The sequence below is a fragment of the Triticum dicoccoides genome, chromosome 4B, assembly GCF_002162155.2.
Source record: "Triticum dicoccoides isolate Atlit2015 ecotype Zavitan chromosome 4B, WEW_v2.0, whole genome shotgun sequence".
NCBI classification, from domain to species: Eukaryota; Viridiplantae; Streptophyta; class Magnoliopsida; order Poales; family Poaceae; genus Triticum; species Triticum dicoccoides.
In genome coordinates, this window is record NC_041387.1 from 269570611 (window position 1) to 269586377 (window position 15767).

The following is a 15767-nucleotide window of genomic DNA, read 5'->3' on the forward strand; positions in this document are numbered from 1 at the left end:
TTGAAATGCGTTGTCTTAATGCAGTAAAAGAGAGCAGGAGCGAGAACATGGGATTGTATCGATATGATCAAATGGTTGGTTGCTTGCCTGATGGTTCGATGCACTGATACGGTTCTTTGTTAGGGTAATCACGGTACTCCTCGGAGACAGAACCTGCCGTAAAGAACACCGATACACAACCATCACCAAACAATGTGCAACAATATGATGCATGCATGAAACATGGCAATATGAGTGTGTTGGGCTAATGCAACTAAGACCAGAAGGGTTTGAACCAATTTGAACCAAAGATTCAAATTTCAAACTCAAACATGGCCCTTTAAAGTGTTTTATCTTGTTCTGCATTACACATCAAGTTAACTTGTTTAATCATGCATGAAAATAGTACAGATGGATAGATTGGATTTTTCTGATCATTTTTCATATATAACTTGTCTGATTTGGAGTTACAGATTAAAAGTTATGAATCTTTGAAGTTTAAACTATATTCTGGAATTTCCTATATTAAAATAAATCCAGAAAATCAATTACTGCATCAGCCTGATGTCAGTGTGACATCAGCAGGTCAACGGGACACGGTCCGGGTCAAACCTGACAGTGGGTCCCGCGTGTCAGGGTGATTAGCTAAACTAAAATTAATTAAAACTAATCCTAATTAGTTAACAGGGTTGGGCCCCACCTGTCATTGACTCAGGAGAGTCAACCAGGGCCCACCCGTGGTCAAGCCCGAGTCGGCTGCACCGGCGTTTAGCCGCCGGCGAGCCCGACGCGGCGGCGGAAGTGGTTTTTGCCGTTCCGGCAACCAAACGAGCCGCGGAGGCCACCGGAGAGGAGCTGAGGACGAACCGCAGCTCTTGGTGGAGTCCGTTGGGGTCGAGGTGGCCGGAGTTGGCACCGGCGACGACTTTGGCGGCCACCGGAGTTCGGCCGAAGTCGAACTTGACGCAAGAGGGGTCGGTGAGGAGCGGGGAGTAGCTAGTTAGGTGCTACGTGACGCGGTGAGCATGATGGACACCGTGGGGTGGCCGGAAGATGACCGGGAGCACGTCGGCAATGAGCTCCGCGGCGGTGGGTGCGGTTGAGCTCCGGGAGGTCGCTACACGGCTCGGGAGCAAGAAAGAAGGGAGGGGAAGATAGCTAAGCTCACGGGGAGTTCGACGAAGCCCTTGGTGCGGCCGGGGACGGGCCGGAGCGACGTCGGCGTTGAAGGGGATCTCCGGCGACGGCGGTTCGGCCGAGGTCGATGCGGTGGGCTCGGGCCTTGCGAGCGCTCGGGGCTCGGCTTGCTCGAAGGAGAGGAGGGTAGCGGAGCTCCTGGACACGGCGGCACGGCGTGGGGTTGACGGAGGGCGTGGCTACGGCGAGGGGGTGGCGGCGATGGCGTCGGCCATGGCGGGGGAGCGAGAGAGAGAGGGGTTGGGGAAGAATGGAGGTGTCCTACGGGTTCACGGCGCTGCGTAGAGCTCATCCATCCAGCCCCGAGGCGAGGAGGTGGAGCAGGGCGGCAGCCAGCTGCGTGGCGCGCGCTGCGGTCGCCGTCGGGCACCTGCCTGCCTGCCTGGCCGGCAAGCAGCTCGCTGGAGCGGCGCTGGGCTGGGCCGGCAGGTGGGCCGGGTGCTGGCGCCAGGTAAGTTTTTCTATTTTTACTGTTTTCTGTTTTTTAATACCTCTGCAACTTTGTTGAATTAATAAAAATACTTAGGCAACTCCTAAAATCACCAAACTACTGCTGGTCCATAGTTGGATTATTTCCAACATGAAACATTTTAGTTTGGAGATATTTGAGCATTTAAATATTTTATATAATTTTAAATGCCCAAATTCAAATATTTATGATTTAATTCAAAAACCCTAAGATGGCCTAGGAAAATGTGCATCACTTTTGGCAGAGGATTTGAACCAAGACAAAAATGATGGGCATTTTAGAAGGGCATTTCAGGTTCATTGAAAAAGTTTTTTAGTAAACCCTAATTGGTTTCAGAGGGGGCTGGGGGTTCTGTCATCCCCATTTCAGGTTTCTGATGAAAGAATAAACATGATGCAACACTCTAATGCATGAACTAGCTAGGGTGTGACAACTCACCCCCACTCAAAAGAATCTCGTCCCGAGATTTGGGTTCCTCCGGAAAAAGGGCGGGATACTCGAGTCGAAGACGATCCTCCCTTTCCCAAGTTGCTTCATCCTCAGAATGGTGCGACCATTCAACTTTGAGAAACTTGATATTATGACGTCGAGTGGTACGCTCGGCCTGATCGAGGATACGAATGGGGTACTCTCGATACGTGAGATTATCTTGGAGATCAAGCGTTTCGTGGTCCACTCCACGGATAGGATCCGAGAAGCAACGCCTGAGTTGAGAAACGTGGAAAACATCGTGGACTCTCGAGAGATGTGGAGGTAGTTCCAACTGGTAGGCAACTTCTCCTCGTTTAGCGAGAATACGGAAAGGTCCAATGTAACGAGGAGCCAATTTGCCTTTGATACCGAAACGATGGGTTCCCTTCAGAGGAGTAACCCGAAGGTAAGCTTTCTCGTCAACCTCGAAAGTCATGGCCTTATGTTTTCGGTCATACTGACTCTTTTGACGAGATTGGGCTGTTTTCAACTTTTCACGAACGATGCGAACTTGCTCTTCTGCTTCCTGAATCATATCCGGGCCAAAGAATTGTCTTTCCCCGGTTTCTGACCAGTTAAGGGGTGTTCGACACCGTCGTCCATAGAGAACTTCAAAAGGGGCTTTACCCAAGCTAGATTGATAGCTGTTGTTGTAAGCGAATTCGGCAAATGGAAGGCATTTCTCCCACTCCATTCCGAATGAGATAACAGAGGCTCGAAGCATGTCTTCTAGGATCTGGTTGACGCGTTCTACTTGACCACTCGATTGAGGGTGAAAAGCGGTGCTAAAGGAAAGGCGGGTTCCCATAGCATTTTGGAAACTTTCCCAAAATCGAGAGGTGAAAAGACTTCCTCGATCCGAGTTAATTTCCAAAGGAACACCATGGAGAGACACGATTCGGGAGATGTATAAGTCTGCCAACTGGCTAGCGGTTATACTCTCACGAACAGGTAAGAAATGGGCCACTTTGGAAAGATGATCGACAACGACGAAGATAGCATTATTCCCTCTCTTGGTCCTGGGAAAACCGGTAATGAAATCCATACCAATTTTATCCCATTTCCACTCAGGAATAGCTAAGGGTTGAAGGGTGCCAGCAGGCCGTTGATGCTCTGCTTTTACACGACGGCAGATGTCGCAATTAGCAATGTACTGAGCAATTTCTCTCTTCATCCTAGTCCACCAGAACCTCTGGCGTAGGTCCTGATACATCTTGGTACTACCGGGATGAATGGTGAGAGGAGATTCATGAGCCTCCTTAAGGATCAACTGCCGTAGATGCTGGTTCTTGGGAACCACTAAACGGTTCTCAAAGTACACAACACCATGATCATTTGTGGAGAAACAACTAGCACCTCCGCTAGCAATGTTCTCCTTGATTTTAGATATTTCCTTATCTCGCTTTTGGGCAGCGATAATTTGATCCGTAAGAGTAGGTTTCGCCACCAAGGTGGAAAGAAATCCTTGAGGAACAATGTGAAGGTTAAGCTTCCGAAATTCCTCATGGAGAAGCGGTTGACTTTGTTGTAACATCAGGTTGTTACAATAAGATTTACGACTTAGCGCATCAGCCATGACGTTGGCTTTCCCTGGGGTGTAAGTTATTCCTAAGTCGAAATCTGTGATCAACTCGACCCAACGTCTTTGCCTGAGATTCAAATCCGGTTGGGTGAAGATGTACTTCAGACTTTGGTGATCAGTGAATATTTCGCAGCGATTACCAAGGAGGTAATGTCGCCAGGTTTTAAGTGCATAGACTACGGCTGCAAGCTCTAGATCATGAGTAGGATAATTCTCCTCATGTGGGTGCAATTGCCGTGAAGCGTAAGCAATTACATGTCGATCTTGCATGAGAATACAGCCTAGTCCTTGTCGCGAGGCGTCGCAGTAGATAACAAAGTCCTTAGAGAAGTCTGGCGGTACCAGTACGGGAGCAGAAGTCAGGCGTCTTTTCAGTTCCTGAAAGCTGTGCTCACATTGTGGAGTCCATTCGAACTTTTTATCCTTCTTGAGGAGTTCGGTTAGAGGTTTAGCAACTTTGGAGAAATTTTCGACAAAGCGACGGCAATAGCTCTCTAAGCCCAGAAAACTCCGAACTTGCTTGACCGATTCAGGTGGAGTCCAATTAAGGACGGCTTGAACTCGCTCAGGGTTAACAGCAATACCTTTACCAGATATTACATGACCCAGATAGGTCACTTCTGACAACCAAAATTCACATTTAGAAAACTTGGCATAAAGGCGATGCTCTCGAAGTTTCTTCAACACTAGCCTTAGATGTTCGGCATGTTCTTCCTCGTTCTTGGAGTAGATGAGTATATCATCGAGGTAAACAACGACGAATTTATCCAAATACTCCATGAAGATTGAGTTCATTAACCGAGAAAAGGTGGCTGGAGCGTTGGTTAAGCCGAAGGACATGACGGTGTACTCGTATTGGCCATAACGAGTAACAAAGGCCGTTTTAGGAATGTCCCCGTTCCTGATTTTGATTTGATGGTAGCCCAACCTCAAATCCATTTCGGAGAAGATTGAGGATCCAGCGAGCTGATCATACAGGACGTTGATCCTGGGGAGCGGATATTTGTTCTTGATTGTGACCAAATTGACAGGTCGATAATCTACAACCATCCGGTCCGTACCATCCTTCTTCTTGACGAAGAGGACGGGGCAAGCCCACGGAGATGAACTAGGTCGGATGAAACCCTTTTTCAAGGACTCATCGAGTTGTTTCTTAAGCTCGGCTAGTTCTAGTGGTGCCATCTTATAGGGTCTTCTAGCAATCGGAACGGTTCCTGGAATGAGGTCTATTACGAACTCAACATCCCTGTCAGGTGGAACACCTGGCAATTCCTCTGGGAAGACATCCGGGAAGTCACGGACTACCGGAACGTCCTCAAGGTCTGGCAAAGGGCTGGCGTTAAAAGAATATAATTGTCGCTTGGCTAATTGGGTCAAGACATTGACTATCTTCCCCGAAGGATGGGTGAGTTGAACAGTCCTAGAGAAGCAATGAATTTTGGCATGATGAGCTGACATCCAGTCCATACCCAAGATGATATTAATATCTGAAGATTTGAGAGCTATCAAAGATGCAAGGAAAACAAGTCTGTCGACTTGGATTTCATTTCCATAACTTACCCTGGAGGTTTGCCATCTAGAACCGGGAGTAGAAATTTCCATAGTGGATGGCATGTCACAGAATGCGGTGTTATGCAAACGAGCATAGTTCTCGGATATAAATGAATGGGATGCTCCTGTATCGAAAAGAATAGATGCCGGGTTGCAATTAACAAGGAGCGTACCGAGAACGACGTTGGGATCCTCTTGAGCTTCTTCGGCAGAGGTACAGTTGACATGGCCACGTGTAGCGGTGGCCGGCTTGGCGTGGAACACTTTACCTGTCGGCTTGCCATGGCCAACAGCTTTAGCAGATTGGTTGGGGTTGGTTTGGGGACACTCACGCATATAGTGACCAGATTCCCCACACTTAAAGCAAGTCACGGAACTGGTACGTGGAGGAGCATTGTTGGTTGGACCACCATAGGGCTTGGCTGGTGCAAACTGTTGAACGGGGCGAGGCGCCTGGAAGGATGGCCTTGGTGTGAACCTGGGTGGCAGGGCAGTGTTGGGCACCCACACGCGGCGCTTCTGAGGACCAGCACCGGATGAGGAACCCACGTCACGGCCATGCTTGCGTGTTGCGTCATAATCAGTCTGACCAGTCTCAGCACTGATGGCCTTGTTAACAAGCTTCTGAAAAGATGTGCACTCATGCAGACGGAGGTCGCGGCGAAGCTCAGGACTAAGTCCCTTACGGAACCTTGCTTGCTTCTTAGCATCAGTAGAAACTTCCTCAGTTGCATATCGTGCGAGGTTACCAAACTCCCTGCTATAAGCATCCACAGAGAGTCGGCCCTGAGTGAAACTGCAAAATTCCTCACGTTTACGGTCCATGAGACCCTCTGGAATGTGATGTTCACGGAAAGCCTCGCTGAATTCAGCCCAAGTAGTGACATGGCCCGCTGGGCGCATAGCTCCATAATTCTCCCACCAGAGACTGGCGGGGCCTTCAAGATGATATGCAGCAAAGGTGACCTTGTCAGCCTCGGCTACTAGCGCGGAGCGCAGTTTGTGAGAAATACTGCGAAGCCAGTCATCAGCGTCGAGAGGCTCGACGGGGTGGTGGAACGTGGGTGGATGTAACTTGATGAAATCACTGAGTGACACCACGTTAGTCCTCTGATGGTGTGTTGTGTTCTGTTCAATACGCTCCAACAAACGGTTGGTCTCCCGCTTGTTTCTTTCGGCTTCCATCATAACCTCGGCTAGGGAAGGAGGATGAGGCAGATTTGCATTCCTGACTTCACTGCCTTCGGCCTGCTCTTGAGGAGCAGGGTTATTGCGCGTGTTGACCATCCTAGGTAAACAAGACAATGATTTAGTCAGAATGATAAGATTCCAACATAGAATACAGAATGTAAGGAGTAACTCGGAATGCAAGATGATCATCCGTATGACATGGTAGATACAGAAACTGCTTCTTTATTCCATCGTCATACACACCATACAAAGTTTAGTACAAGACCAAACAAGGTACTATTACGGTGAAAAGAGGATTACATCTCATCGGAGGCATCCCAAGCTCCTATACATTATTTTTCTACACCTCCGGAAGGCGGTACAAACTAGGTCATATCCCACGAGTCACGCAGGACGATAGACGACACAGCTAGTACGAACTAGTGATACTACCACTAACTCAGACCGATCCGTAGTAGTCCTCGTAGAAGTCACCTCCATAGCCTGGAAGCTCAACATGATCATCCGGGAACAGACGATCCCGCGGAGCTTGAGGACCATAGGGGCTAGGATGAGGTCTTGGACCAACAGACGGTGGCCTGCGGGGACCGCGAGGTGGGGTGATGCCTCCTACATCACGCCAACCCATCACGTCTGGCAGAGCAGATCTCACAGGATAGAGATCGCGCATATCCGAATATCCAGCTTGCACAACCGGTGCAAACCGAGTCAACGTGGCCCAATGGTCAGCACGGGTATTGAAAAGCTCTAGCCTCAAGGCCCGATTTTCACGGTCCTTATCTTCGAGCATCTCAGCAGTGGTGCGAGTCCATGAATCCTCCTGAGTGGGGTCAGCATAGATAGCCTGGAGATACCCTTGTGCTCCCGGAAGTGATCCTGGCATATACCGGAAATCAGAATCCCGAAATAGGCCAGTCCTGACTCGCATGATGGTCATCATAGAGTAGGCGGCATCCTGCACAGCCATCTCAATAGTAACCCCGAGTCCATAGGAGCAGTGAAGGGGCTCGGTGGATCCAGGATAAGATGGAAATATCCTGACAGTGCAGAGATACTGGCTTTGATTAAAGTCTCGAAATTGCTCTTCGACCGTGTACTCAGGATACCAACGGTATCCAGCCTCAGTCATTACCCTGACCAACATGGCGGTATGACCGGGTACATCTAGGCATCGAGTCAGGCGAACCACTTGATTGAGGTCGCGAGTGGCCATCTGAAAGCACAATCATAATGCAAAGGCATTAGAATTCCTAGCAAAATTTCGGCAGCATAACAGCTGTAAATGCTCAAGAAGGATTTGAGACATTTGACAAAGGATTTCATACACCCTCAACATCATCATATCAAAGTTCTGAGTCCATCCTAACAACATAATGTGGTAGTAGAACTGAACTAGGCTTGTATCCATCAAACCTATAAGGTACTACTGATTAGTAACACGTGATCCTGATAGAGAGAATAGATCCTAATTCCTTAACCCCCGGTGGAAGAATAGACTGACTCAGATTAGAATGTCATAAGATAAAGGAGTAAAAAGAGCCTTACGTTCCAACCCACAAACAATTCCCCTACATATAACTAAAGAATTTCTAGACTCAACATCGACCAGTTTGGCTTGGAGAACCTACAGGCAGTCCAGCTCTGATGCCAACGCTGTCAGGACACCGACTCGATGCCACATAGGTCTAGCATGTAACACCTCATATCACTTTCCGGCCTCACGCACGGTATTCCCACGGATGTCGCCTTACCTTTGCCCGGGACCGTTTGCGCCTTTTGGCACACGTATATGATAGTGTCGCTAGCACCCATATGATAAGGAGCCCGGGCTGACATGGCTAGTCGTAAACCCAAAGTGGCACAGACTTACAGGGACAGGCATCCATGACCCAGCAACGAACGTGTCGGTCATCAGCAAGTGGGTCCGGGCTGTAGCACTGGGCTAGCAGGACTCCGGTAAACCGGGCTGTAGCGGGCTAACAGGACTCCGATACTCAATGCATGACATTTCCCCGAAGGGACAGACACAGGAACGAAGAAGGACACATGCCGGCCAGCCTAAGTGTTCCAGAGCAGTAGCAAGCTACCATGGCTCAGTGGTAACACTAGGAGACATTTCCCGGTAAGAGAGGCTACTAAAGATAAACAACTAGATAGTCAGATCCCACACATACCAAGCATTTCAATCATACACACAATATGCTCGATATGTGCAAATACAACAAGGCATCACAACATGACTCTACGACACAAGTACTTTATTTAAGGCTCAGAGAGCCATACATAACATACACATAGGTACGGGTCACACGACCCAGCATTCAAGTCATACAGTCATACAGACCAGCAGCGGAAGTAACTTGTCTGAGTACAGACAACTAGTAAAATAAAAGAGGCTTGGAAAGCCTAGCTATACTACGTGGTCCTTCACAAGCTCAGGATCACCACCTGGGCCTTAGCCTACTCATTGATGTCAACGTCTACGAAGAACCCATCAGAAGGGGTTGCAGTGTCTTCTGTAAAAATGTAGATTATAGCAACATGAGTACAAAGGTACTCAGCAAGACTTACATCAGATCCTACATACATGCACATTATCAAGAAGGGTTGGTGGAGTTGTTGCAGCAAGCCATCTTTGACTCTTGGCTAGGCTATCCTACGAGACTCCAACTTGAAATGGTTTTGCGTACACGATTCCACTACTCACCACTTCAATACACTACCGAGGATCCACCTCCGTCTTCCTACGGAATAGCCATCCTCGGCACTCACACTTATCTTGAGGCTTTTAGTAGTTTCCATTTACTTGTCTATGAACTGTATAGGCAACCAAGTAGTCCTTCACCGCGGACGCGGCTATTCGAATAGATCATGTTAACCCTGCAGGGGTGTACTCCTTCATACATGTTTCCACCACTTAGCGTCTGCACACGACATGTGCTCGGCAGACTTCAAGCGAAAGCCAACGTAGGTGTAGACCACGACCTACCTAAACACCTAAGTCTCTAGTCCAGGTTTATCGCCTATTCGGGTTCCATCCATGAGGAGATCCGGCCGGAGTTTCGCTCACAGCCCCAAATGATGTGAACAGGGTTCCGTGACACCAAACGGGTGCCCGGTTTACCCGGCCACGTACCTACCGCATCACAGCCCACCCCTACGGTCAGCGCTGTCCACGGCCTCCAGTAGGCTACAAACACCAGAAACTACTTGCAACTCCTGGACAAAGGACTAGGGTGAATAAGAAGTCGAGCGGGGTCATATTTCAGGGCCCAATGCATGGTAGTAGCTGTATCTTAAATCACACATACAGATCTCAGTGCTTAAGGTCGGCTTCAATGAAACAACCCACCATGTACTCCTACATGGCCTTTCATCGATACCTTTACCAAATCGTGTTCACCACACCACTCTCATTACCGACATAATCATTTCACTCTAGCCCATCACCCAGATGAACCAGACCTGACACGACTCTAAGCATAGCAGGCATAGCAAGGTAGGAACAACACATACATATGGCTCAATCAACTCCTACACATGCTAGTGGGTTTCATCTAGTTACTGTGGCAATGACAGGTCATGCAGAGGAAGTGGGTTCAACTACCGTAGCACACAGCAGTTTGAAAAGCGGTGTCTTAATGCAGTAAAAGAGAGCAGGAGCGAGAACATGGGATTGTATCGATATGATCAAATGGTTGGTTGCTTGCCTGATGGTTCGATGCACTGATACGGTTCTTCGTTAGGGTAATCACGGTACTCCTCGTAGACAGAACCTGCCGTAAAGAACACCGATACACAACCATCACCAAACAATGTGCAACAATATGATGCATGCATGAAACATGGCAATATGAGTGTGTTGGGCTAATGCAACTAAGACCAGAAGGGTTTGAACCAATTTGAACCAAAGATTCAAATTTCAAACTCAAACATGGCCCTTTAAAGTGTTTTATCTTGTTCTGCATTAAACATCAAGTTAACTTGTTTAATCATGCATGAAAATAGTACAGATGGATAGATTGGATTTTTCTGATCATTTTTCATATATAACTTGTCTGATTTGGAGTTACAGATTAAAAGTTATGAATCTTTGAAGTTTAAACTATATTCTGGAATTTCCTATATTAAAATAAATCCAGAAAATCAATTACTGCATCAGCCTGACGTCAGTGTGACATCAGCAGGTCAACGGGACACGGTCCGGGTCAAACCTGACAGTGGGTCCCGTGTGTCAGGGTGATTAGCTAAACTACAATTAATTAAAACTAATCCTAATTAGTTAACAGGGCTGGGCCCCACCTGTCATTGACTCAGGAGAGTCAACCAGGGCCCACCCATGGTCAAACCCGGGTCGGCTGCACCGGCGTTAAGCCGCCGGCGAGCCCGATGCGGCGGCGGAAGTGGTTTTTGCCGTTCCGGCAACCAAACGAGTCGCGGAGGCCACCGGAGAGGAGCTGAGGACGAACCGCAGCTCTTGGTGGAGTCCGTTGGGGTCGGGGTGGCCGGAGTTGGCGCCGGCGACGACTTTGGCGGCCACCGGAGTTCGGCCAAAGTCGAACTTGACGCAAGAGGGGTCGGTGAGGAGCGGGGAGTAGCTAGTTAGGTGCTACGTGACGCGGTGAGCATGATGGACACCGTGGGGTGGCCGGAAGATGACCGGGAGCACGTCGGCGACGAGCTCCGCGGCGGTGGGTGCGGTTGAGCTCCGGGAGGTCGCTACACGGCTCGGGAGCAAGAAAGAAGGGAGGGGAAGATAGCTAAGCTCACGGGGAGTTCGACGAAGCCCTTGGTGCGGCCGGGGACGGGCCGGAGCGACGTCGGCGTTGAAGGGGATCTCCGGCGACGGCAGTTCGGTCGAGGTCGATGCGGTGGGCTCGGGCCTTGCGAGCGCTCGGGGCTCGGCTTGCTCGAAGGAGAGGAGGGTAGTGGAGCTCCTGGACACGGCGGCACGGCGTGGGGTTGACGGAGGGCGTGGCTACGGCGAGGGGGTGGCGGCGATGGCGTCGGCCATGGCGGGGGAGCGCGAGAGAGAGGGGTTGGGGAAGAATGGAGGTGTCCTACGGGTTCACGGCGCTGCGTAGAGCTCATCCATCCAGCCCCGAGGCGAGGAGGTGGAGCAGGGCGGCAGCCAGCTGCGTGGCGCGCGCTGCGGTCGCCGTCGGGCACCTGCCTGCCTGCCTGGCCGGCAAGCAGCTCGCTGGAGCGGCGCTGGGCTGGGCCGGCAGGTGGGCCGGGTGCTGGCGCCAGGTAAGTTTTTCTATTTTTACTGTTTTCTGTTTTTTAATACCTCTGCAACTTTGTTGAATTAATAAAAATACTTAGGCAACTCCTAAAATCACCAAACTACTCCTGGTCCATAGTTGGATTATTTCCAACATGAAACATTTTAGTTTGGAGATATTTGAGCATTTAAATATTTTATATAATTTTAAATGCCCAAATTCAAATATTTATGATTTAATTCAAAAACCCTAAGATGGCCTAGGAAAATGTGCATCACTTTTGGCAAAGGATCTGAACCAAGACAAAAATGATGGGCATTTTAGAAGGGCATTTCAGGTTCATTGAAAAAGTTTTTTAGTAAACCCTAATTGGTTTCAGAGGGGGCTGGGGGTTCTGTCATCCCCATTTCAGGTTTCTGATGAAAGAATAAACATGATGCAACACTCTAATGCATGAACTAGCTAGGGTGTGACAGGTGCGCCGCAAGATCACTTAATACAAGATGCTGACGCCGGAGCGCCGCGCGGAAATTGCGGCGGCGGTTGGCGCCACAGACCTCCGTTCCCAAGCTCGCTTTGCGGCGGGCCAATCCCCGAGTTCTCTGGAGCCAAGCTACAAGGAGGAGGAAGCCGATCCAATGTTCACTGTGGAGGTCGCGGCGCAGAAGGCCCCCGATGGGTATGAGACGATGGACGTCGACTTCGTGCCGGCGTCCGAGTCCCCCATGGTGCAGGCGGACCAGCGGTTCAACATGGCGATACTAAAGGAGGACCGGGAGGCCGAGGCTCAACTCGACGCGGAGCGCACGCATGCCACTGCCATCGAGGCAATCCTGCAGGTGGAACCGGATGTCGGGGATGTGAACCGGGCGGCGGAGGCTCAACTTGAGGCAGAGCGCGCGGATGCCGCTGCCATCGAGGCCCTCCTGCAGGCGGAACCGGACGTCCTGGACTTGAACCGGGCGGCAGAGGGTCGACTCAACGCGGAGCGCGTGGATGCCGCTCTCATCGACGCCCTCCTGCAGGCGGAACCGGAAGTCCCGGACTTGAACTGGGCGGCGGAGGCTCGACTCGACGTGGAGCACGCGGATGCCACTGCCATCGAGGCCCTCCTGCAAGCGGAACCGGACGTCCTCGACTTGAACCAGGCTGTGCTCTCGTCCGTGCAGAGCGCCCGCACGCTCCGCTTGAACGAGTAGCTGGAGGCCGAGGACAACCACGGTGCGGAGACACACGTCGGCAGCGACGGCTGGTTCGCACCGGCAGCCAAAGACGACGAGGCCGTCTCTTTCCGCGAGCAGTGATAGTTTTTCTTTATGTTATTGTTTTTATTATTATGGATCTTTTGCTGTGTAAAAACATACTATTTTTTATGCAAGTCGCCTGACTTCGGTCAGTCTACCATTTCAGGCGGTTGGATGAATATCCTACGTCTCCTAACCCTTTTTTCCTTCTTCCTCACCTCTTCTTCTTCCCCAACAGACCACCGCACGGGCCGTACGGATACTCCAGTTGGATAAACATACTCTATGAACGAAAATTATGTGTTAGCGATAGGATGGCTGAGTTTGGTTTGTTCACATGCGACAGCACGTGTCAGTGAGGGTGCGTTCCCTTGGTTGGGTTTGCGGCGTTTTCTTACTCTACTTGCGCTAACCATCAGAGTTGTGAGCTCCTCGCCGCCGGCCATGGCGTAGCCGTGGCCACAGGCGCTGCATCTCGCAGCCGAGCACACACTTGAGCTGAGGGAACTCCCAGGGAGCCTCCTAGCCCCTCAGTTGACCTCCTAGCGCACCGCAGCCTAATCCCACACCCAACCGAGCTCCGGCCGCCACCGCGAGCTCGTCTCCGGCGAGTACAGCGCACCCCATCCGCTCCTCCCTACTCCGTTGGATGTGGACGAGGATGGGATCCCTCCTGGTAGTCTCACCGCACCTAACTGCACCCCTAGCGCCGCCCAGCAGCAGCTCCGCCGTGCGGAATGGTCGCTGCCGGCCAGAGTCCGATGATGATGGCGTGGCTCCGTCATTAGTGGCTAATTCCCCTTAATTGGCCACCTCACAACCACTGACAGTGGGCCCTACCGCATGGTCAAACCCAGTCACCGCTGGTTTTGACCGGGATTAGTCCCTGTGTCAATGACACGCGGGTCCCATCGGTCAGATTTGACGTGGACCGGCTCTGTTGACTAGATGAAGTCAGCATGATGCAAGGTTGATGCAGTAAATGCCTTTTTGTATTTTAAATAAATCAGAAATGATTTATTTATTTTAGAAAATATCCAAAACTTCTAAAATTCATAGAAAATAATTAGTAACTCCAAATGAAATAAATTATATATGAAAAATGATCAAAAAAATCCAACCTTTCCATCTGTACCATTTTCATGCATGTTTGAACAACCTAAGGTTGTTGTATATGACAATTTACTTAATTGGCATTTAAATAATCACATATGGAGTTTGAATTTGAACCTTTGGTTCAAACCAACTTCATTTAATTGTGTTGCTAGTTGCATTAGCTCAAACAACAACATATTGACATGACATGATCATGCATCATATTGTGCATTGCATTGATTTATGTTCCTCTTGTTTGCCGGTGCTTGTCCCCTCTCAGTAGACGTGGTTCTAACGATGAGTCCGTTGACACCGATGAAGAGCTATACTATCTTCAGAAGTGCCAGGCAAGCAAGACCCCCTTATTCATTCTGATACAATCCCACACTACTAGGAAAATGCCTATACACAGGATCTTAGTAGTAGCATTGGAAAAAAGAAAACGATGCTGCTAATTAGCAGTAGTGTTGATCCTGTTAAGCACTACTACTAACACCTTAGCAGTAGCGCTGCTTATCAAAAACCCACTACTGTTAAGGGGGACCAGACGATGCCACCGACGGTAGCCGTAGTAGCAGTGTTGCCCAAAAAAATCCAGCGCTACTGCTAAGTATTTAGCGGTACGCTTTGTTTTGCAACACCGCTGCTGCTAGTGGGCCCCACTTAGTAGTAGCGCTTGCATGTGACAAGTGCTACTCCTAATAGCATAGCAGCAGCGCTTTCTGGTATGCAGTGCTACTTCTAGTTGTGGTTGGTGCCACCTTTTCACCCCCCTCCTCTCCCCCACTTTGCCCTCTCTCCCCATTCTTTCCCCTCTCCACTCTCCACCATTGTTGCTCTTCTTCTCTCTTCCTCCTACCTCTGTTCTCTCCTCATTAATGTCCCCCTCCACCATAACTCTCCTTCATAAATGGCCTCTCTCACATCTCTCTTTGGACAGTGATTACCAGAACTCCAGGGTGACAATTCAATGCGTGACCGATGCCAACGGCACAACTGAAAGATTCTACAGAAGGTTCGAAGAGATCTGGGAGCTTGACTATGCTGGAATGCACGATGCGACGATGTTCCGGGTCAGATGGGCAAAGGACGTCGTAAGAGAAAACAAGTATTTCACCACCATGTCTATACCCGACGCGAAGAGCACTCCCGTGAACGTTAACATCATCGCCAAAAATGAGCCATGGGTACACGCTAAGCATGTGACACAATCCTTCTTCATAACCGACCCGGCCAATCCCAGTCATGCTGTCGTGAGGAGATCCAAAAGCAGCATCGTCGGAATGGATGGAGTCGCCAACGAGGAAGACTACGACCAATTCGGCAACCCGATGAGGGAAGATGACGATGGCGATGAAGCATACGTGAAAAGAAGAATCAAGACTACATTACCTAAGAAAGATCATACTCTATTGCTCTGGAAAAGTCACAAGGAGGGGCTCAATTACTCGGCAACAAGAAAGGAAAGAAGCTCAATGTGAAACGTCGTCGACGCAGCTGATCAGAAGCCTACATTTATATATATATATATATATATATATATATATATATATATATATATATATATATATATATATATATATATATATATATATATATGTATGTATCTATTTTGTGTACGCACTTAAGTAACCGTTATCGATCAACTGATATGTTACCACCACATGTATGGTTCCGGTGATATTCGCGCATTGGGGGAGAGGGAGACGTCGTCGTCGGGAGAAAAACAAAAAAACAAAACAAAAGGGAGAAAGAAGTACAAA